The 24633-nt window shown below is 43.8% G+C and overlaps 1 pseudogene; it reads left to right on the top strand.

The window, feature by feature from the left end:
- Positions 1–20204, top strand: part of LOC110739324 — a 42678-nt pseudogene extending 22474 nt beyond the window's left edge.
- Positions 20205–24633: the final 4429 nt, after the last annotated feature.

Here is a 24633-nt window from a genome sequence, read left to right as displayed (position 1 = left end):
TGCAGGCGGCTTCTCAGGAGGCGGCCCCACTATTAGGGGCAACAAAGATAATATAAGGCGGTTAGATGTAAATTCCGTTCACCAAGAACAGCCGTCCAAATATACATTTCCTGAGATTGTCATCACTGAAGAGGATCTAGGAGGAATAAGGGGGCCGCATGACGACCCTCTCGTTATTGAATGTAAAGTGGCCAACCAGAGAGTTGGCCGAATCCTCATAGATACCGGGAGCTCCTCAGATCTCATCAGCAGCAAATGTCTGTCAAAACTGAAATATCAGACGGACTGCATACATCCGGCCTCCCACCCTTTAATAGGGTTTGGAGGAGGAGTCGTCCACCCACTGGGACGAGTAGATCTACCCATTCGCCTGGGCGAAAAAGGGGAAGGACGACACATGGTAGTCCGGTTCCTAGTAGTAGAGGAACTCTCGGCCTACAACATGATTCTGGGTCGACCAACCCTGAATAATTCCAAGGCTGTTATAATCCCGTCAATTATGCTGCTTAAGTTTGAAAGGGATAATGGAACAGTCGGCTCCCTAAGAGGAGATCAGAGGATTGCCCGAGAGTGCTATCTCTCGGATGTCAAGCCAACTGTTATGGCCACTGGGTCAAGTGGAGAAAAAACAGACCTTGACAACGTCAAGGAGAGTGCGCCTGTTCAAGAAACAGGCGACAAAAAGAGAAAGGCGCCCCAGACTGAGTCCGCAAGAAAAGCAAGAAAATAGCAATCATTGGCAGAGGACCGGCCGGATGAGTTCCGCCCTCAGCCGGCTGGTGAGCATGCGGACCTGATATTAGACGACTCCCGTCCTGACCGAACAGTCAAAGTTGGGACGACTGCTCTGAGAAACCTTGGTGATGACTTTCACAACCTGTTGAAAGAATACAAGGACATCTTTGCATTTGAAGTCCATGAAATGCCAGGCATTAGTCCTGATCTGGCGGTACATAAACTCGCTGTGGATCCGAAAAAGAAGCCGGTACGGCAAAAGAAGCGGAACCATGGCGAAGAAAGAAGTCAGGCGGCAGCCGCCGAAGTTAAAAAATTACTTGATGCAGGGTTCATTCGGCAATGTTACTTCCCAGACTGGGTTGCAAATGTGGTGCTTGTTAAAAAGCCGAATGGCACCTGGCGAATGTGTGTAGACTACACAGACTTAAACAAGGCGTGCCCCAAAGACAGTTACCCTCTGCCTAAAATTGATAATCTGGTCGACTCAACAGCCGGCCATGCCTTGATGAGTTTTATGGACGCTTATTCTGGTTTCCATCAAATTCCTTTATGGAAGAAGGATCAGGAGAAGACGGCCTTCGTCACTGATCAGGGATTATACTGTTACACGGTCATGCCGTTTGGTCTTAAGAATGCCCCGGCTACCTTCCAACGAATGATAAACACAGTGTTCCTTGATCAGATTGGGAGAAACGTCGAGGCATATATTGATGATATGATTGTCAAGACTAAACTTCAGAAAGATCATCTGACGGACCTCCGAGAAACTTTCGCCACACTCAGGCGGCACCATGTCATGCTCAATCCCAAGAAATGTGTATTTGGAGTTGAGTCTGGGAAATTTCTCGGATTCCTTATCAATCAGAGAGGAATAGAGGCGAACCCTGAGAAGGTACAGGCGGTCATAGACATGCAGTCGCCTCGTACCGTCCGAGAAGTTCAGAAGTTAACAGGTTGTCTGGCGGCCTTGGGGAGATTCCTAAGCCGATCAGGCGACAAATGCCTATACTTTTTCCAGGCAATTAAGAAAAAGGCAAGGTTTGAATGGGGGCCGGATGCTGAGGCCGCCTTCCAGAAATTAAAGGTTCACTTGCATTCCTTGCCGAGGCTGGTCAGCCCTTTGCCCAAAGAAGATCTCTACATGTACCTGGCCGTCTCTGATCATGTGTTAAGCGCTGTGCTCCTTGCTGAAAGGGACGGCTGTCAGCTCCCGGTCTACTTTGTCAGTCACGTACTGAAAAATGCCGAGTTGAGGTATCCCCTAGTGGAGAAATTTGGTCTTGCACTCTTCATGGCTGTTAAAAAATTGAAGCCCTACTTTTTGGCACATGCAGTCGTTGTGTATACCGACCAACCAATCAAGCGGCCCCTTACAATCATGGAGTCGTCAGGACGAATGATCAAATGTGCCATAGAAATACAGAGCCTCGAAGTTACTTTCGAGCCTAGAAAAGCAGTGAAGGGGCAAGCCTTTGCTGACTTTATTGTAGAGATGACTCGTCCTCCTGACTCTCAAGTTCCAGACCAAGTCTGGAAGGTATATGTGGACGGAAGCTCTACTTCAAATGGCTGTGGAGCAGGCGTCGTATGTCAATCTCCAGAGGGCGACAGGTTCGAGTATGCTCTACGCTTCAGTTTTCAGGCTTCAAACAATGAGGCAGAATATGAAGCTTTACTAGCCGGGATCCGCATGTGTAAGGCGGCAGGGGCAAGAAAAATAGACGCCTGTTCTGATTCACAATTGATAGTGAGTCAGTACAATGGCGAATACGAAGCAACACATCCGGCCATGATCAAGTATTTACAGGCGGTCCGACAAGCAGTCGGCTCCCTTGAGGATTTCCATCTGATCCAAGTGCCGAGATCAGAAAACAACCAGGCAGATGCACTTTCGAAATTAGCATCATCCGCCTCCTCCGATACTCCTCGAACTGTTTTTTGGGAAGTAATGGAGAAGAGAAGCATCGAGGAAAACCCTATTGGAATCCTAGACAGAAGCTCAACCTGGATGGATTCAATCAGGGCATATCTGACAAACGGTACACTGCCGGATGATCCTCAACAGGCGGCAGCACTGAAAAAACGAGCCTCCTGTTTTGAAATGATACAGGGAGAACTTCACAAGAGGGGGTACCTTCAACCCTTCTTAAAGTGTGTTACTCCTGAAAAGGGACGAGAGATACTAGATGATCTTCACTCTGGTTTCTGTGCTTCCCATATAGGTGGTAGGATGCTTGCTCAAAGGGCAAGGCGGCAGGGCTACTTTTGGCCTACTTTGGAAGCGGATGCAATGGAGATGGTGAAAAAATGTGACAAGTGCCAAAGGTTTGGCAAATTAATTCACCGTCCGGCTACTGACCTCACTACCATTCACAGCCCACTACCGTTTGCTAAGTGGGGCATGGACATTCTGGGTCCATATACGCCTGCTAATGGCGGCAGAAGGTATATACTTGTTGCCGTTGACTACTTCACTAAATGGGTAGAGGCGGAGGCTGTAAAGGGAATCAAGACGAAAGATGTAATTTCATTCATTTGGAAAAACGTCATCACTCGGTTCGGGGTTCCCATGTCTATGGTTTTTGATAATGGTCCCCAATTTGAGACGCCTGTTCTCAAAAGCTGGTTGGGAGACCAAGGAATTGCACATTACTTTGCATCTGTCGGCCGTCCACAAGCAAACGGCCAGGTAGAAGCCTTTAATAAAATCATCTCAGACGGTCTCAAGAAAAAGATTGAACGAGCAGGCGGCCTATGGGCGGATGAACTACCACATGTTCTCTGGGCCATTAGGACGACTGAAAAAGGGGCGACTGGAGAAACCCCATTCCTCCTAACTTATGGTGCAGAAGCTGTTCTTCCAATAGAACACTACGAGCCGACTCTTCGAGTAATGCTATATGACGAAGAGGCAAACTGGGAAGCTATGCGCCTGGCATTAGACTCACTTCCTGAAAAGAGGGGCAATGCTGTTTTGCGCCATGAGATCTATCGCCTGAGAATGACTAGATCATACAACAAAAAAGTACACAGGCGTCCACTCAAAGTAGGGGACTTTGTACTTAGAAAAATGGAAGCAGTTGGTAGGGCTAATGAGTCTGGCAAACTAACTCCCAACTGGGAAGGACCCTACCGAATCTATGAGGAAGTCAGGGACGGTACCTACCGTCTGGAAACACCAGACGGACAACCGTTGCCTCGAACCTGGAATGTAGATAACCTTAAAAAATATTTCTTCTGAATGATGTAAAGTAAAGAGCTACTTAATAAAGTTTGCACTTACTATTCAATTTTGTATTACGAGGGGCATGCCGTCTGTACCTTTACAGTCGGCTACTCTCCATGGAGTTTCACTCTATCTTCAGAGGGGCATGCCGTCTGTACCTTTACAGTCGGCTACTCTCCATTGAGTTTTTCACTCCCTCTTCAGAGGGGCATGCCGTCTGTTCCTTTACAGTCGGCTACTCTCCATCGAGTATTTTACTCACAATACTTAGCTAAAAAGATTAGGGCCTGGCCGATCCTGTGCCTAACAGGCGGCTACCCTTCTTTTACTTAGCACCTACGTTCACCAAGAACTTACCAAGGCCACCGGCCGAATGATCAGACCAGGCGCCAAGCCAACTGATCAAATCTACAAAACTAATTCGACTTGTCCCAACATCATAGCAGGCGTCCGACGGCATCCCTCCGGATGAAATTCGTCGCAGAGAGCAGCTCCCTTTTGGGTGGAACATTGTTCTATAAACTAATTACACGGCACCTATACGACTGTCCCCAAGGGCAACCACGTAGCCGTTTTTGAGACAAGGATAACTCTATCACTAACCAAATCAGTGGTAGCAGTTGACATCTGAGTCAGATGACCGCCTGTATTACTTGGGATAGATGCAGGGGGTACCTATTGAGGTAATAGCCAACAAACATTGGCGAATCAAGGGGTCTAGCCGGCCTACGCCGCCTGGTACCTCTACTTCTCAAACAAAAGTGACGGCGACTGAGTAACTCCAACGTTAACTCATAGTCACTCCTTCAAATTTGGTATGGAATCTAAAAGTTTGAGTCGTCCGCCTGTTTTAAACAAACAAGGGCACTCAAACCCCTATTCCTACTAAGTAACCTATTGAGTTAATAGCCAACAAACATTGGCGAATCAAGGGGTCTAGCCGGCCTACGCCGTCTGGTACCTCTACTACTCAATCTAGATTGCGACAAAGACTAAGTAACTCCTAAGTTAATAGTCACTCAAACTTAGAATGGAGCCTAAAAGGTATGAGTCGTCCACTTGTTTTTAAACAAAGGCTCTCAACCAATACTCTTGCTAGGTTAACAAATTACGAGTTAAAAGCCAACATTGGCAATAAAGGGAAACAACCGGTACCCGCCGCTTGTTTTCCTACTTAATTCCTTGGCGACTAGGTAATTCTATTTACTTGGTCAGACAAATTGAATAAAGAGTTCGAATACCGATTGAATAAATGGCTGACTGATCATCTACCCTGGAAACAGACCACCAGTCGTCCAGGGGCATAGGCGGCATACTTACTATTTGTACCTGTCTTAACGTTCGGCCATACACAACAGTCGGTCTAGGGAACAAATTAAAAATACTTAGACAAATTTGTACCAAAAAAAAAAATTTGATTAAAAATGAGCCGGCCATTAAAGACCAGCAGAATATTCAAAACCCCGGCCCCCTGGCCGGGTAATTACAAAGCAAACGGCACGCAGGCCGTGAAAACTTAAAGCTTAAGAAGGGGGCAGTTCAGTATCAGCAGCTGCCGCCTGGTCAGCACTCTTCTTGCTGGACTCGGCCTTAGCTGCACCCTCTTTTGATGCCTTACCCCCAAGTGGCACAAGCGCCACAACCGGCTCTTCCTCCTCCAACGCCCCGTCCAACGCCTCTTCTTCAGCAGCCGCCAGGATCTGTTGATTATATATTTCCGAACACTGGCGGTACGTTCTTTCCCATGAGGCAAAGTCGGCACTGGGGAACAGTCGTTCCCAGGTCATGCGTTGGATTTGAGCGGAGTCTTCCACCATCTCCCGGACGAGCTCTTGTTTCTCTTGCTCGGCCTTATCCGAGAGCTCTTGGGTAAGACTCTTCTCTTGGTTCACCAGGCGTTCTTTTACGTTGGCCAAAGATTTCTCCATGGCTTCGTAAGAGTGCATTTTTTGGCGAAGAGGTTTCAGCTCGGCCTTAAGGTTGGTGACGGTCCCCTCCAGCTCGTCAACCTTCTTTTGGGCCGCCTCTAACTGAGCCCGAACAGCGGCGGTAGCCTGAGCCTGATAATAAAGAAGATCAATGGTCAGTACTTCATTTTAGGCAATTTGAAACATTGCCTTATCACAGCTGGAGGCGGCCATAGCCTTTGCGGCCTTTACCTCTTTGTTTTTCCGATCAATCGGCTTGCGAAGGCTGTTGACTCGGAGCAGGGCCTAAGTACAAAGAAAAACAGGCGTCAGTTTCCAAATAAAAAGTTAACAGGCGTCAGTTTCCAAATAAAAAGTTAACAGGCGTCCTGGAACTCAAAAGCTCAAAAATATACTAAGTATACCTCAGCAAGGACCCCTGAAATTCCATCGAGGTCAAGGGTGCCGGCACCCCTGACCGCCTCCCTGTCAGATGGAGGAACTACTTTAACCATAGACTTGGCTACCTCAACCAAGTCAAGTCCCTGGGGGCCGGCTGCATTAAGCGAAAGGAAAAAACAAGTTAGACCTAGTCAAGAAGGAAGCAAGGGTGAGTTTTTACAAGTGAGGGTCCATACATCTAGGCGGCCCCGCCTGGGTTTTTGAAGAAGTGGCCGGCTGCTTCTCAGCCGCCACTGTTTTCCTGGAAGACCCAGGAGAGCTTGCAACAGTCGTCCTCCGGGCCTTGGGGTCCGGCTGTTGCGAGGAGGAAGCCCTTGGAGTACCAGACTGAAAACAAAAAGAGTTAGTATATGCATAAGACAACTAAAAGAGGTAGAGTTTTCGAAGCTAACCAAGGGTGCCTCCTTGTTAGGGGAGTCGGCATACGATTGTTTCATGAGCGAGGCCCGCAATATGGCCGCTGCAGTCTTGGATGCTGTTATTTTACTCATGGCGTCAGCTGCAAGAAATAAACAGCAAAGTTAGTATTTTTCCCAAGTAAACAAGGCGTGAAAAAACAGAGTATTTGTCAGGCCGGCTACCTCTAGAGCACCGACTGCTGAGGCCACAGGCGGCCAAAAAGTACTCGTCATAGAGCCACTTGAAGCTCGGGACGCAGTTTAGGGGTACTTGCTCTCGTACCCCTGAAGTAGGGTTCACCCTAGTCTCTACTTTGAAGAGTCCTTTGTCTAGGATCTCTCTTTTAGCCTTTGGGGGAACAGGCGGCATGCTGCGGCCGCCTGCGAGAAGAGGCGGATCCCTATTCCACTTGTTAAAGCGTTTGTTCAGCTCCGTGTCTGAACCCTCGATAATAAGGAAGGTGTTCCGCCAATCCTTCCATTTGTTCGCCTTACCTCTCGTCATGAGGTAGCCCCTATGGCTTGTTAATTGATACCAGCCGGTACCTCCCGACTTAGGGGTCCGGCTGAGATAGTTCATGTGGGCGAAAGCCTCAAAGCTTGGCTCCACCCCGTACATTTCGCACCCGGCCACATAGCCGAGTACGTTTACCCAAGAGTTGGGGGCTAACTGCCATAACCCCAGATCATACCCATCTAAAATCCGCTGAACAGCCGGATGTAATGGGAAGCGCAGTCCAGCTTTGATGGCCGCCACATAGCAGCCAAAGCAGCCGTCACCATAGCTGGTACCAGCCGGCCAGACGACAGTGTCTTCTGGATCCGGCACAAACAGTAAAAATTCCGGGCCCATTTTGTGGTTAGCAATAAAGCTCGCCACGTTGTCTTGCATGGTTGCAATCCGGCCCCGGGGTACCCTGCAGTAGTAGGGGGCGTTTTCCTCTCTGTAAGAGGCGGACGGCTCTGCCCAATTATCCCCCTTCTCAACTGCATGAGAAAGTCTCGCCTCTTGTAGGCGGCTATGTTTTTCTTCTGAGCCTGGAGAACTGTGTCCAGAAGAGCTGGACTCAGACTCGTCCTCTGACGAGTCCGAGGAGGACGACTCCTCCCCTCTCCTAGAGGGGCCCGCCTCCTCTCCCTTAGAAGGAGCAGAAGGAAAATTAGACAGGTCAATGGTAAGATGGGAAGGGAACACCTTGGCCCCTCTCTCAGAACTGTCGGCTTGACAGTCGCCTCGTTCTACATCTGGCGCCTGGTCAGATGTTTCACTAAGGAGCACCCTTTGGGAGGAGCCGTCTGAGTTTGATATCTTAGCAGTCTGTTTCGTTCTGGCCATCACGTTCTGCATAGACACAGATACAGTCGGACTTTGTATAAAGAGCAAAGATGGGTCCAGAAAAGGGCAGGCGGCACTCCTAGTCCTAGATTCAGCCGTCCCCGGTGACCGGCTGATCACTAACTTAGGTCGTGTCGTGTGCTTCCGTGGTGCCATTTCAAAAAATAAAAAGAAAATTAAGAGTAAGAGAACTGAGTTACCTGAACGAGTGACGGTTGATGAAGTCCTGGAAGTTCGGGTCAGTCGGCTTGTCAGAACAGGCGGTAGGCAGAAAAGGTCCGAAATGTCAGAGCAAGTTCAGGGGTCCGAATGTTCTCGCAAAGTTCTCAAATGTGAAAATGACCGAAGTCAGCACTTCCTTTTATAGGCAAAGTGAGAAGGCGAAGGGTCGCTTCCAAATTCAAAATTTGGGCGGGAAAATCTCTCGGCCGTTTGCAAGGTGACACCTGTAACAGGCCGTCGCCTGTCACCGTGCGACACCTGTCACAGGCGACCCGTGACCAGTCACGTGCCACCTGTGAGGGGCAAATGATTAGGGGATTTTTATCCACCAATCACCGACTGACAAGTGGACCAACCAGGTTCCGCCACGTGTCCTTCACGAAGGCCAACAGGAGCCTGCCACGTGTCAATCACAGATACGTCCTCTACGGACCAATTTAGACGCGCCACGTGTCCACCCATGCCAAATGGGAAAACCGGCCATCAAGGCCCAATTCAGTCTAGAGGCCCGATCAGCCCTAGGTTTACCTTAAACCTAGAGAGTTGCACGCTTCTCAAGGCTATAAATACTCAATTAATCCTCATTAATCACACGATCGAATAATCAAGAAATCAAGCAGAGAAGAACAGAGTTATTAACAACCGGCTAATCTCGCTAACGACGCAGATTACCAACACTAAGCACTCTCACCTAGAGAGATCTCATTACTTTAATTTCTGTATTAATTACTCCTTAATCAGGTACTAACTTGATCGTTGGAGGCGGAGCTCTCAGGAGTCTCCGTTATTTTGCAGGTACAGGCGTCCGGTTCCAGTCTCGGAATTGTAACTCTCCCGCAGGACATCAGAAAACCCCGAAACAGAACTGATCATAGCCTTTGTGCAGCGAATAGAGAATAATGTCAATTGTCATCTCGTTCGAGTACCCAGCATCAAGCCTTTCCATGTTATCAAAAAATCCGATCATTTTAAGTACATGTGGGCTGACTGGCTCCCCTTTCTTGAGCTTGCTCTCAAAGATCTGCCTGTGGGTCTCAAACCGCTCAGTTTGAGCCTGCTCTTGGAACATATTCTGAAGTTCAGAAATGATCTTAAAAGTCGTCTCCTTCTCAATGAAAGTCTTTTGGAGATCTGGAGACATTGTGGCCAACATGATGCACTTGATGACATCCCGATTGGCAGCATGCCATCGGTTTAGGGCAGCCTGTGTGACCTCCTCATTAGGAGCATCGAGCATTTCCTCATCAAGGACGTATTCCCTTAACTCTTGCATGAGAACTATTCGCAACTTCCTTTGCCAATCAAGGAAGTTTGTCCCATTCAACTTCTCTTTATCAAGAGTAGAACGAAGTGAAAGCTGGTTGTTGTTGGTGTTAGTTGCAGACATGTTTCTACAATTGAAAGAATTTACAATGAAAAACCATTCATAAAACCAATAAGTTTAAATTTAAAGCATACATGCAACCTTTCAATAAAATCAAAAAGTAGTTAAGCATGCTTTGGCTTGTCTTAACACTTAATATTTTAAGGTAAGCAATCCAATTGCTAATAGCTCTAAGCTACCCTTGGTTTGATAAAACATCACATATGATGCTTTCTTGACGTTTATCTCTATCTCCACGACATCTACGGACTCCTTACTGATATCGTTGAGTTTAACCAAAACTAACGCGTATACCTAGTATACCTTATGTCCCTAGGAAAGTAGTAATGCCTTGCTTTGGCATAGCCCAATACTATTCCCATTAGTCCGGTAAGTGTCATTTTGGAATGGCAAATTTTATCACAATATTATAGGGACTTAGGGTTTCTATGTTTATTTAAGTGAACTAAACTAATCATTCAACATTCGAAATCCTAAAAATGCATCTAATATCGCAATTATATATAAGCAAAATATATAGGGCATAAATAGAGATGCATTTGGCAACTAGCATGACCCCTTGAAACTTGAATATTCAAATCTTCAAGGGCCTTCATTGCATCTTCTTGGCTTCATCTTCTTAGAAACGTCGTCTTTGAGACATCACCACCAATTATGCAACTACTAGAAAAGCTAGGACTAATCTAAATAATTTAAGTACAAAAATAGTTAACGGCACGCAGTTCGTATTTAGATTTACAAAAATACAAAACGGAATGCAGTCCGTATTTACTATCCTAGTCGGGCCCCATTAGTTGCCATTTTGTAAAACCTGCATTAGAATATCTATTCCATTCATCCATTCAATAACATGAATGGCTCATGAATTTTACAAAATAAATCAAGCAACAATGTAAAGCGAGCGCAAAATAGTAACTAACTTAGGTGGTTAATCCGATTAACACGCCTGATTAAAACTAGTCAAAGTTGTTATCCGATTATGTGAATTAACGCAATAATAGCTCAAGCGATTAATGAAGCTCCCACTAAATTCGACATCCAACTTAATTAAAATTAATCTAATTAAAAATAATTAAGTCGGTTAACCTAAAATTTTGCTAAATAATTTTGCAAGTGCCGGGAAAAACCGAGGCCTAGCCTCGTTTTAATTAAAGCAAAACCGCAAAAACCGCAAAATAATAGCCCCTCAACGGCCAAGTGCTTAGCATCCAAGCCTTGAGGCTAGGCTTGATAGGCATTCAAGCCTTACTATCGTGCGTGGGTGCTGCTCACACAGCCACAGCAGCGTGCTAGCACTGGTAGTGTCGCGGCATGCTCAGCATGCTTGCATCTCGCTGGTGCTAGAAGCGTGCTTGCGTGCATGCTTGTGTTGGCCACGCAGCCGCTACTATGCGAGCTAGGCACGGCCTAGCAGTCCCACTCCACGCACCACTCTCGCTCCCTCGCACACACACGCACATGCTTTGGCTTGGCAGCAACATGTGGGCTGCGGCAAGGAGCCTGCTAGCCAAGCCTAGGCACTCGAAGCTTCGGCTTTGATTTTGTGCTTGTTGTGCCTCCGAATTTTGTTCCAAATTTTTTTGTGTGACATAAAAATTAATTCTAAATTGATTTTAGAACTAATATTGAGCAATATTGAAAATAAAACAAGTCCAACTTAATTAAACTCAATTTTAGTGCACAACCCAAAATCAATTCAAGAACCATTCTTTAAATTATTTTTGGCTCACCTTGTTGTAACAAGATTGAGGGCTATTCTCACAATTAATTTAACTAACATAAATTAACCATGAGATTTGACAAAAAAGGTTGGAAAAATAAATAATCATCCAATGAAAAATTTATCCAACACTTACTTATGCACATTTGAATATTGTAATCTTCCAATATGAAGAACAATAATATTTCAAGCACAAGTATGAACATTTAAGATTTTAATCAACTTAAATATGATTAAAACTAAAAATTAGTTCATTATGGATTTTAGCAAGTTAAGATCCAACCAAATAAACAATTAAAGATTGAATCTTTAACATTTTAGGGGCTTCAAAAATACATATTCACCATAAACATTCACACTCCAAGCAATTAATCTGCAAAAATGTGAAATTGCAAATTTATGTGAAAATATGAGCTAACCAAATTAAGCACCAATTATGACTTCATAAACATGCATAATAAGGGTTAAAATTGCAGAAGAATAATGGTATAATCAAACACATAATCCAACAATTGCATGCCATAATTAATCAAGGTATAAAGATTTAAAAAAATTCGTCAAAAACGACAAAACCCTTCGAAAAACCACTTTCTGGGTGGATTTTGGCTTCAGGAAGGCCATTTTTAAATACATAGTGGGTAAAGTCTGATTTAGAACGTCGATTTCACCCAAAATTCACTATTTTTGAGTCAAAATCGGAATTCGTAATCCAAAATTAACAATAATACGATTTTAATCTAATTAAAAACGAGCTCCTAATCTAATTAGGATGCTAAACCAGAAATTTAAATCCATTTTAAATCACCTTAATTAATTTTTTAGTTGTTAAATTTAATGCAAGTGGCTCTTATACCGCTGTTGGGTTTTACGGTGTCCGACACCGCGCGGAAACAAAACTCGATACCAGACCGCATGCATAATAATTACAACATAAACAAAAACATGCAAATAAACAAAACACAAGAGAAGAGAGAGAAGAGAGAGAAAGAATACTCACCCTAGAAGCGTGCTTCGCTCAACTAATGAGCTCCAACTTGAAAGTTTCAAGTTCTGCAAGTGCGAAAACCTCCGACGGCTCACACCCTCGCTACCGAACCGTAACCGGCCCCTACCCCGTAGCTTAGACGAGGCTAGACCAAAATAACTTAGAGTTTACGAACAAAGGTTTTCTCGCTTTTGGAGATCCCTTAGAACTCACCAACTCAAGTGAATTTCCCAATACCCAACTAGTATTTATAGGGAAATGTTCCCATGAATTCCAATCATCTTTAAATGTGGGATAGTTGGTAAAAAGGCAAAAGTAAGATTTAATTTAATTCTAAATTAAATTAAAAAGCCATGAACAATAATCAAATGACAAGTGTCATCACACAAGAAAGGGAGTAGGTGGGAGGACCACCTTGGCCTTGGAGAACAAGGCAAGGGGCTTCCCCACACCTACCCGGTCAGCAAGGGTAGCTGCCCGACCTTGGGCAGCAAGGCCAGCCACGCTGCCAGCCTTGCGCCACAAGGCTAGGCCTGCTGGCCGCTTGCCGCATGATGTGAATCAAGAGGCTAATTCTTTTGAAGGTTCTAATACACTTTTTGAAGGTCCAAATAGCTTCATTACAGGCTGCCAAAGAAGGAAATAAACAAGGAAAGGTTCAATAGCTTAATTGGAAAGAAATAAGCATAATTTCCAAAGAAGAAAAAGTGACACATCCGGCTTCCGGTGGCGATTGCGGTTGTCACGCGCCATTCCAATGGCCACGCGCCATCTCCTTCAAACCACCTTGAACCCAGCTACACCATGGGCTGGCGCGTGTGGCAAGAATCGGGCGTGTGGTTTCTTGACGACGGCAAGAAGAAATGGATGATTTTTCATACCTAGTTTTTTCTAGAGTTTTTGCTTGCAAGTTTTTACCTTTCACTTGAGAGGGTTTTTCTGGTTTAAACACTTAGGATAAGTTTTATTTTCTGTTATTTAGTTGCTATAAACTTCCTAAGGTTATTAGGAATGTTTTTAGTTATTTAGAGTTTGTTTAGGATTAGTTTTCCTATTCTAATTAAAAGTAGTTATTCTATTCTAGTTAGGATGCTTGGAGAACAAGGTTAGGGGTTTGTCCTAATCCTTTTAGGAGTAGAATTAGTTAGTTTTTAGTCTATAAATAGGGTAATTTTTGTGGCTTTAGATAGATAGAAAAATCAGATTGTTTTAATACAAATTGTTAACTTTGCTTAAACTTTTCTTTGCTAGTTTTCAATTCAAGGAGTTGTTTTGATAATTAGAACGTTCAATTCTTAGTTCTAGGAGTATTCTAAGTCTTGATCATCAAAATAATTAGTTCTAGGAGTAGTTTAAGTAGTTTGAGTAGTCTTGAATTCGTTATAGGAGTGGTCGAATTACAAGTCATATCAGGTTCATTGTTCTTAAATTTTCGATTTTCTTAAGGAATTTGGAAGGATTGTGTTACTTGTGTGATTTTAGATTCTTTATTAAGTTAAGGGGTTTAAATCCACCTCACCGCAAGCCCACAGCAGCTGCCGCAGGCCCACGCGCACACGCAAGCCCAACAGCAGCACCAAGGCCATAGCAGTAGCATTCGCAAGCGCCAGCCTTGCTACTGGCCTTGCTAGGCAGGCCCAGCTAGGGCTGCCTTGGTGCGCAGGCTACTAGACCGCCCCAGCCAACTCGCAAGCAACGGCCAGCCTAGCTAGGCCTTGCGATGGTTGCGGTGGCTTGGTGGTTTGGTGCTTCCGGCCCCTAGTCATTTGCCTTTAATCCGATGCATGGCTAGGGCTCGTGCTATGCTTGTAATTTTAGCACGATACGTCATTTCATTATTTTCTCGTCTTTATCGATTCCTAAAATCGACTCGACCCTCGACGCTCGGCTTCGACACTCTAAGCTCGAAATCCGACGTCTTAGTTCGTAAAATCTCTATCGACTCATTTAATCCTTCGGATTAATTCGTCGCTTCGATTCGGTTACACGAGTAGGAGTGACCCGAAGGGTTCAGCCAAGAGCAACCTGTAATATAAATTTTTCATTTAAATTACTAATTGGAAGCGGCCTCCAACTAGGCATTCCAATCACTTGACCTCACTGAATAATTAGCTTTCCTAATTAATTCCAAACCCTCTATCGAAGAGGCGGAGGCGTATATGTGGGTGAGCTGCTTGGTGAGGCAAGTGGGTTGTTTGGCGAAATGGGGGTGCTGGGCTGGTTTGACAAGTGTGTAGGGTGTGAGAAGTTGGTGGGCTATTAAGCCACTGAGTGGGCTGATGGGATTTCAACGGGTGCTGGGTCAGTGGTGTGACATGGCTAGGCTACGCTTGGCCCGCTGGAATACCAGTGCCTGCTAGGCCGTGAGGAAGTAGAGGAGGCTGCGGCCCACCTGTGGCTTGATAAACCGCGCCACAAGCCTCCTGTGGAGGGGCCTGCCTAGTTTATTGCTCGGTATCTTGTAAATAATTTTGATGTTGCAAAATTGGAGATGGATCATTTGAAGCTAAAAACTCATAAACATTCTATTGAAAATTAGTGATATTTTTAAAAGGGATAGCATTTTCATTGAAAGTGACATGGCGAGAAATTATGATTTATGAGTGGTGATATCTATACACCTATATCCCCTATGGTCGGAAGGATAACCTAAGAAAACACAGGGGGTGGACCAAGGTGCAAGCTTGAGTGGGCCAGTGGCAGACAGTTTCGGAAAACAGAGACACCCGAACACCTAAAGATGATTGTAAAAGGGGATCACCCCAAACAAAGCTTGAGCCGGAGTAATTTTATTTAGTGTTTTGGTTGGCAAAATATTTAGAAGATATGATGTCGTTTCTAGAGAATAATGCCAATATGATGGAGGAAGGGAAGCATGAAACACAAGAGTTTGTTTAACATTGTTAATTGTGCAAATCATGCGTTCGGCTTTGCCATTTTGAGATGATGTGTGTGGGAAAGAGAAGTAGAAAACCAATCCATTTTTGACACAAAATAATTTGAACGGGTTATTATCAAACTCACGATCATGATCACTTTGAAAAGAGTTGATAAGGCGTCCAAATTGTGTAAGCATATATTGTCGAAATTAGAAAGGTTTGAAAGGCTTGAGGCTTGTAAACAAGCGATATGTGAAGGATTTATGTCTTCGTCAAGTGCAATTACTAGATATATAATGGATTAAATTCCGGAGATAATTAAGTTCGTCCATTTGGGTCGTCGTGATATCATAGCTAGAGGTACTAACGATCTTTGGGCTAGTAAAATAGGCCAAATCCCAATTGGACGGATCCTATAAGGTCACACAAAGGGCCTAGATCAAGCATAAGAGGACGAGGCCCATGATGGGCCTCATCTCTCTAGGTGACCGGCCATAGACACTACTAGAAAACAGGCCATTTCCGTCGGAATCACCCTAAATTCCGTCGGAAACCCGTTTCCGACAGAATTTCTGTCGGAAGCGGTTGTCGGAAAACGTTTTGTAGGAAAAACGACCTTTTCCCACGGAATTCTTCTGTCGGAAGAGGAATTCCGGCACCGGAAAAGTCTGTCGGAAGTTTCCGGCGGAATACAAATCCGTCGGAAAATGCTTTAATGAAATTAAAAAAAATACGCCGCACCACCACCGGCACGGCGTATCACCACCAACAACCCCTAACTAACCCTAACCCCAACATCAGACCACCACCACCACCCAACGAAACCACTTCTACCCGAAACCACCCAGATCTAGAACCCAGGCCACCCACAACCACCACCCAGACCCAGAAAGACCACTCAGAAACCACCCGAAACCACCCAGAACCACCCAAAACCACCCAACGAAACCACTCCTACAATAAACCACCCAGATCTAGAACCCAGGCCACCCACAACCACCACCCAGACCTACGCCACCAAACCCACGAAACCACCAAAACCCTAACTAACCCTAACCAACGCCACCAAACCCAACGAGACCACCCAGAAACCACGAAACCACCCAAAAATTCACACATCGCCACCCACCACACGCACACACATCACACACGCACACACAACAACTCAAAAACCCAAAATTGAAAAAAAGAAAAAAAACTCATAAACAAAAGCGAAAAATTAAAACATGAAACATACCTTAAATTGAAATGGGTTTCGAATTTCACCACGAAAACGGTTTCACAAGGCCAAATTCGGCCATGAAAAGTCTAGATCTAGACTTTTAATGGTCGAATTTGGCCTAAAAAACCTTTAAAATAATCAAAAAAAATTGTTGACGTTGCGCAGTGGTGGTGGTAGTGGTGGTGTTGGTTGCGTCGTAGTTTGCGCGACAGTGTTGATGTTGTTGACGTTGTTGGTGTGAGATACGGCGGTGGGTTTTGTTGTTGGTGTGAGAAGGAGGGGAAAGAAGAGGAGAGAAGGAGGCGAGAAAGACGAGAGAACATAAGAGGAAAGAGAAGGGGAAATAGAAGAGAAGAGGGAGGAGAAGAGGAGAGAAAAAGAGATTCAGAGAAACTGAGAAAGAGAAGGGGAAAGAGAAGAGAAGAGGAGAGAGAAAAAGAAGGCTGAAAAAATAAAGGGAAAGAGGCGGAAAGAAGGGGAAAGGGGATCCAGTAGTTTTAGGGTTAAAGGGGTTTAATTTTTTTTTTTTTAATTTATATTTCGATGGAAATTCCGTCGGAAAAATCCATTGGAAAGCACATATATTCCGGCGGATTTTATTTCCGTCGGAAATTTCCGACGGAATGGTTGAATTCGTCTGAAATATCCGACGGAACATAAATCCGTTGGAAATTTCGCTTTTTCCGACGGATTTTTTGGTCCGTCGGAATTTGCCTATTTTCTAGTAGTGAGAGGTTGTTTTGGAGGGATTTGGGCTTCCTAACCTAGTCTAATTATCTTAGGATTTTAATTAGACTTGGTGCCTAGGTTTTTAGTGAGAACAGTTTACTGTTAAGTTGAAACCCTAATTAGCAAACACGAAACCAAGCCTCTCAAACTTTCTCTCTAACTCACGACTCTCCCCCCTCTCAGCGCCGATGGTGTGCTCGGTGGTGGTGGTGATCGTGGTGGTGCCGGTTGTCCATTAAAGGTGGTGATCGCAGTTTTCCCCTTCACTCGACCAATCTAGCATTAGTGGATGCTTGATCGAATCCCGTTGACTAAGTAGAGGAGTCATGCTTGGGACTCTATTCTCTCCCTGATTTGTCAATCAATTTGCTACGTGGAAATCACGCTTCAAACGTATATTTATGTGATTTTTGTGTGTTATGCATGCGATCTTGTTTTTAGGTGCGTGTGAATATGATTCATGAAATTCCGCTTATAGTACCTAAAGTCCTACAGTATGGTCCACACATAATGAGTATAATCGTCGAGTAAGACTAAATAGTACTTATGACCTTTATCACGACGAATGGGAGAAGTCCACAAATCAACATGAATAATGTCAAACGCAGAAAAAGTAGTACAATAGAATTTTATTAAGGAAAGCGAACAAGTTTTCCCAACTGACAACCGACACAAGAGTTCGAGTCTTGCTCCTTATTACAATCAATTAAATTTCTATTCCTAAGAAAACTTAAAGTAGGTGCTCCGGAATCTCCTAAGCGGTTGTGCCATGTAGATGGAGACAAGGTTGTGAGAGAAATAGCAAGGCAGTTTGAGGGTGTGTTGGTGACCGGATATAACTCCCCCGTATTATTCCATCTGGTTAGAATTCTCCCCGTTCCAAGGTCCTTCACATGAAAAACCACTAGGATCAAATTCTATGGACACGAAATTATCAGTAGTGAATTTACGAACAAAAATTAAATTCTTGACAATTTGGGGAGCTAAATAAACATCACGAAGGGCAAGAGTTTTTTTATCAATGCTAGAATGACCATAACCCGTAATTGAAATGCGATGACCGTTCCCTACTTGAATATAATTATTAGTGCTTAAATTAAGAGGTTACCGGCATTGTTCGTCATGTGGGATGTAGCTCCGGAGTCCATATACCAAGATGGGTCATAATTTTGAAAACCCATTGTTGAAAAAGTAGTCCCAAGTTTGGTTGGAGTCATTGCCGATCCATACCACGACCCATGAGAGAAGTAAGCTTGCTGTTGGGGCTGCTGGTAAAGGGTAGTGCCTTGGCTTAGTCTGAGATAATATGTCTGCTGGGGTTGTTGGGCGTGATTGTTGTGGGAAGGGGAAGGGAGCCGGAGCCCACTGTGGTGCCCCATGGTGATGAGCTTGCGGACCAGCCCATTGAGGTTGGCCCCATTGTGGCGCACAGGCCTGTTGCTGCTACGGCTGTTGTGGTTGACCTCGGCCACGGCCTTTACCACGTCCTCGACCACAAGGTGAGCCACCACGACCAGCTTGTTGTGCCTGAGATTGTTGGGGTGGTGTGGTGGTCGTTGAAGAAGGTGGTCCATTAGACGTTTGAGCCACAAAAGCGAATGGAGATTCGGTATTATCATTGGCACGTCGTGTTTCTTCAAGCAAGAGGCGTGATCTTGCAGTTTCAAACGAAGGCAACAGCTCCGTTTGTTGAATCATGGCTGCAACTGTATCAAAATCGGTATTCACAAGACCCGAGACTAAGAGAATTACCACTTTTTGCTCCGAGACGGGTTGATCAACATTGGCTAGTTGATCTTTTAAATTCTTAAACTCACGACAATACGAAGAGATGTTTGGAAACTTGGACATATGCAAAGTGTTAAATTGATTTTCAAGTTACACACGGGTAGTCTTGTTATCTTGAAAAATCGCCTTTAGTTTGTCCCAAATTTGTTGAGTCGTATCCCCTTTAGACAGGATTGTTTGTAACAGATCAATCGAAATAGTACCATAGATCCAATTATTGACGACTGAATCGAGTCTTTTCCACATAGCATCAGATAAATTCGACGGCTTATATGTTTTAGGGTCAATGTGATCAAGAACATTGAACTCATGTGTATGACATTCAAATAATTCAGCCCAATTCGAATATTGTACTTTCTCTCGATCAAGAATGAGTGGAATAGCATTTTTGATATTGTTAACACCGAAAGCTGGGTGGAAATCAAACGAGGTGCATCACCGTCATTACCATCTTTACCCATGGTAGCAGAAAGGAATTAGGTGCACTAAATTAATTAAAGCAAGATTGGGGAACAAGGAAAGAAGTTAGTCGCACTAAATGTATTGTTGTTGTGAAAAAATTGGTAGAGTAGGAAAGCAAATTGGGATCAGATGGGCTAAAGAAAACGGAAAAAATAAATAAATTTGCGGAAGCTAGATCGAAAACCTAAAGCTGTGATAACATGTTAAAAGACCAACTCAACCAAAAGCTTAAGCTGATGATTGAGGCCCAAAAATATGTTTTTATACTCTATCACGCCCCTCACATGAGAGCCCATTGGGCTTGAAGTGTGGATGTAGCATGGGCCCCACCATACCCATCGTTTAATATTCCACTTTAAAAGGAGGGGTGAATGAGATTCAAACGCGTGACCTTTGTATCACGTTGGCTCTGATACCATGTTAAATTTTATAAAACTCCTCATATTGGAGTGTATTTTATTGATTCATATATATAGGGTTACAAAGATGAGTCCTAATCACGTTAGGAAATCTCAAAAGATATTTACATTCACAAACTATATCCTTCTATAACAAAATATCTAGAATATTAATCCTATATTCTAACATTAAGAAAAGAGAACAATATCCGGTATGTATTGTCACAGATTGACATGAGCATCCAGTATGGAGAAGATGCAGATGTGAAGGTTAAAGATTTCGATATTGATGTCGATCCTGATGGAGATGAATACCTACAGTTCTCTCTACCCATCCAATTAGTATGACAAAAAATACTCCCTCCTTCCAAGATATTCTGGAACGTTGGACTTTTTTCACTATTTATGTATTAGATTTGACCATAATTTTTTACTAATTTAATAATTACATATTTTAACATAAAATATGTTGTTAAATAGGTATTAATATAAACTTTCATAGTATAATTTTTAAAATAATTAATATTTAATTAAATGAAAATAAAGTCAAATTAGTACATTAGTAAGTATGAAATGTTAACTGTGTCAGATATTGTGGGACGGAGGGGGTAACATAGTATTATAAGTTGGCCTTTTGTAAACCATTTTTATATATCGAGACTTTGGAGTACATTGTTTGATTAGATGCTTCATTTTATTTTTATTTTTACATGTATATTACCATGAGATGCCAATTTCGTTTTATTTATTTATTTATTTATTTATTTATCTATTTATTTATTTTACAAAGAGTACTAATAAAGAAATACTACTTCCGTTAAATGTTATGTGCAACTTTTGCTATTTTGGGATGATCAGGGTTATGTGCAACTCTCTATTTTCTTTCTATTTTTAGTAAACAAAAACCCTCACTACAAGAAAACAGCTGGATTCCGACGGAAAAATTCCGTCGGAAACATAGGAAAATTCGTCGGAATCACGCCTTCCGACAAAATTCCGTCAGAATCAGTATGTCGCAATACCCTTTGTAGGAAATTCGACCTTCAAGGCGTGATTCCGACGGATTTAATTCTGTCGGCGCTGTTTTTGACTTTAATTGAAATTCCGTCGCAATTTTCCGACGAAAATTTCCGTCGGAGTTGGATAGGTTTCCGACGGAATTTTCCGTCATAAGAGGTATATTCCGACGGAAATTTCCGTCGGAAGAGGAATATTCCGACGGAAATTTCCGTCGGAAAAGTCAATAAAAAAATAAAAACAGCCCCCCACTCCCACCTAGACCACCCCCACCCACACCCGCACCCAACGCCACCAGCCTACATCCCCTGCCCCCATACTCATCCCCTACCCCCTACCCCTTAACCGCCGCCACTCCCCACCCCACACCACTAGCCCACGGCCTCACCTACCCCTTAACCGCCACAATTCCGCACCAGCCCCCACCACTCCACCAGCCCAAACCTCAAACCATGACCACCGTTCACCACAAAAAAAAATCAAAAATCTGAATTTATCAGTAAAAATAACCCAAAAAAATTTAAGGAATTAGATAAATATACCCAAAAAATCGAAAACAACGACAATTAAACCATAAAAATAAGAGAAACAAGTTATTCCGAATATCACTAAAAAAAATCAACCACAAAAAATTGAAGGAATTAGATAAATATACAATTATCTCATAAAATTTATAACCTAATATTACAATTACTTAAAAATTAACCATAATCAGAAATTTATTAAAAAAAAAACTAGATCTACAATTAAAACAAGATCTACAATACTTGATGTTGTCGTTGTTGTTGCTGTGCAATTGATGTTGTCGGTGTTGTTGTGGCCGCCTGAGAGTTGTTGCACGGTGGTTGTTGTACGGTGGTGGTTCTACTCTTCTTTGTTGTTGTCGTTGTTGGTTGTGGGTGATGGCGTGGTGGTTGTCATGGTAGAAGAAAGAGGGGAATGAAGAAAATAGAGGAAAAAAGGAGAAGAAAGATGCGGGTAGAGAATAGAGGAATGAAGGAGAAGAAAATAGAGGAAGAAGGAAAAGAAAATACAGGAAAGAAGGAGAGGAAAGAGGGCTGACCGGGAGGAGAGAGAAAAAGAAGAAAGGAAAGAAAGAGGAGAGGAAAGTGGCGGACAAGGAGAGAGAGAAAGAGAAGAGAGGAAAGAAAGAGAAGAGAGGGAAAAAAGAAAAGGGGCGGCTCTCACAAAGAAAAGGGTTAGGGTTTGGTTTATAAAAAATTTCAAAATTTTTTAAAATATATTCCGACGGAAAAATCCGTCGGAAATTACCGACGGATTATTTTTCCGTCGGAAAGAACAAATAGTCTGACGGATTTACGACGGGTTGCTTGAATTCGTCGGAAAAATACGACGGAAAAAAAATCCGTCGGAAATTTGGAATTTTCTGACGGAATTCCGTGTCCGTCTGAACCAGTCCGTCGGAATTCGGCTGTTTTCTTGTAGTGCCTGGAAATTACATATTTACCCTTACTTAAAAATTTTGATTTTCTTAATTTTACCCTTATAGTATTTTAATCACAATAACCTTTTTAATCTAATCTAAAATCATTAACCTAATTCTACCCACCCCATTTACTTATCTCTTCTACCCACTACCCATTCATCTCTTTCTTCAACCTCTCTTCATCTCTTTCACCTTCACCCTCTTTATCTCTTTCAACCTCTTCATCCCTCCTCCCTCAGGAGTCACGACCACCGCCCCTCCCACCACCATTCTCTCTCCTCCTTCACGACCACCTTCCATCCCACCACCGTCTTTCTTCTCCCAATGGCCACGGCCCTTAGCTCCCACCATCACGAACAGTGTTGTCTCTCTCTTCGAATTTTCATCCGGATGCTTTGGGCCTGGAACTTGGTTCTCGAATTTCAGCCGGATCGATGATGTGCTTTCTCTCTCTTCGACCATTGGATGATGTGCGATTAACGGTCCATATCATTTTTTTCGTTTTTTTTTTTCTGGATCTGCTTATTGTTGATTAACGATCCATATCGTTTTTTTTCGACTTTGTACTTTTTTAGTTTTTTTTTGGGTGATTTATGTTTGAATTTTCTGGGTTTTTTTCGATTTTCTGAGTTTTGATTTTCCGGGTCTTGATTTCGATTTTCTAAATTTTTATGTTCTAGGTTTTGATTTCGTATTTCTGGGTTTTGATTTTGATTTTCTGGGTTTTGATTTCAATTTTCTGGGTTTTAATTTTGATTTTCTAGGTATTGATTTCGATTTTCTGAGTTGCTGTTCTTCGTCTGATTTTCTTGGTTTCTACGGTGGTGGGTGGGTATAGGGGGTGGGTGGGGTGGTGGGTGGGTTAGGATTAAGAGGTTTTCTACGGTGGTGGGTGGGTCTGGGTACATGGGTGGTGGGGTGGTCTCAGTTAGGGTTGGGTTTTGGTGGCGTAGGTGGTGGGGTGGTCTGGGTTAGAGGTGGGTCTTGGTGGCGTAGGTGGTGGGGTGGTCTGGGTTAGAGGTGGGTCTTAGTGGCGTAGGTGGTGGGGTGGTCTGGGTTAGAGGTGGGTCTAGGTGGTGGGGTGGTCTGGGTTAGAGGTGGGTGTGGGTGGTGGGGTGGTCTGGGTTAAAGGTGGGTTTGGGTGGTGGGGTGGTCTGGGTTAAAGGTGGGTTTGGGTGGTGGGGTGGTCTGGGTTGGAGGTGGGTATGGGTGGTGGGGTGGTCTGAGATGGAGGTGGTTAGGGCTGGTGGTGGTAGTGGTTACGTGGGGCGGTGTTGGCTGGTCTTTGCCACTTAATTACATTCTCTCTCCACCTTAATTAGATGCCACAAGTTACTTAACTTTCTCTAATCTTTGCCCCTTAACTTTTGCACTAGTTTCCGCAAACTCTCATTCAGTTGCCAGGTGGTTTGGACCTAGTTCAGTTTGTGATTTCAATTTTCAGCTGTCCACTTTGCATTCCAGTGCCAAGTCGTCGGGTCATCCAATTCGCCGTCACAAGTCTATTTTTGGTCGATCCACCAATGAAAAATAGACTTGTGACGGCGAATTGGATGACCCGACGACTTGGCACTGGAATGCAAAGTGGACAGCTGAAAATTGAAATCACAAACTTTTCCCACAAACCCCTGTGAATTCATCCCTCCCATAAGACAATCAACATTAGAAAGGGTGGAAGTCATGCACTCCGAATTGTTGTGCGCCACTGGAGCACCTAAGGACTGCTGCAAAATGGGAACCGGCTGAGACTCTGTTATAGGCACCGTCTGCCGCTCCTCATCACATGACACATTTAGTGAAGGAAAGGTAGAAGACCCTTCTACATTTGGCTTCACATTGTGGGAGACCTCCATCGTAATAGAGGTGATCACCTCCTCCAGATAAGGCTGCAAAACCGGAGCATACATGGACTGGGAAATGGGAGCCAATTGGAACTCTGAAGTGGACACCGCCTGTTGCTCCAATCCACAAGGGAACTTAACTGAAGTAGAAATAAAGGTCTTTGCTTCCCTAGAAGTTACATCTTGGGGGACCTCTGTCTGGATAGAAGTTTAACTCGGACGAACCCGAACTGACATTAACGACATAGACTTAGAATGATAGAACTGAATGACCTTGCCTTGCATAACCTGCTGCAAATTTGAGGAAGAAAGCCGAAGGGATGAACTCGAGCCATGTCGAGAAACAAACTTATGCATACGAGAGTCTTCATGACGAAAAGGTGTTGAAAACTTACAACCCATGCCATTACTAACTGAGTCCGAATGGAAATCACACTCCATATCAACACTCACTGAAATCGGTGGAGAAAAC

The sequence above is a fragment of the Chenopodium quinoa genome, unplaced genomic scaffold, assembly GCF_001683475.1.
Source record: "Chenopodium quinoa cultivar QQ74 unplaced genomic scaffold, ASM168347v1, whole genome shotgun sequence".
Taxonomy (NCBI): Eukaryota; Viridiplantae; Streptophyta; class Magnoliopsida; order Caryophyllales; family Amaranthaceae; genus Chenopodium; species Chenopodium quinoa.
The sequence above is the reverse complement of the archived record's forward strand: the minus strand, read 5'-3'. Positions and strand labels throughout refer to the sequence as shown.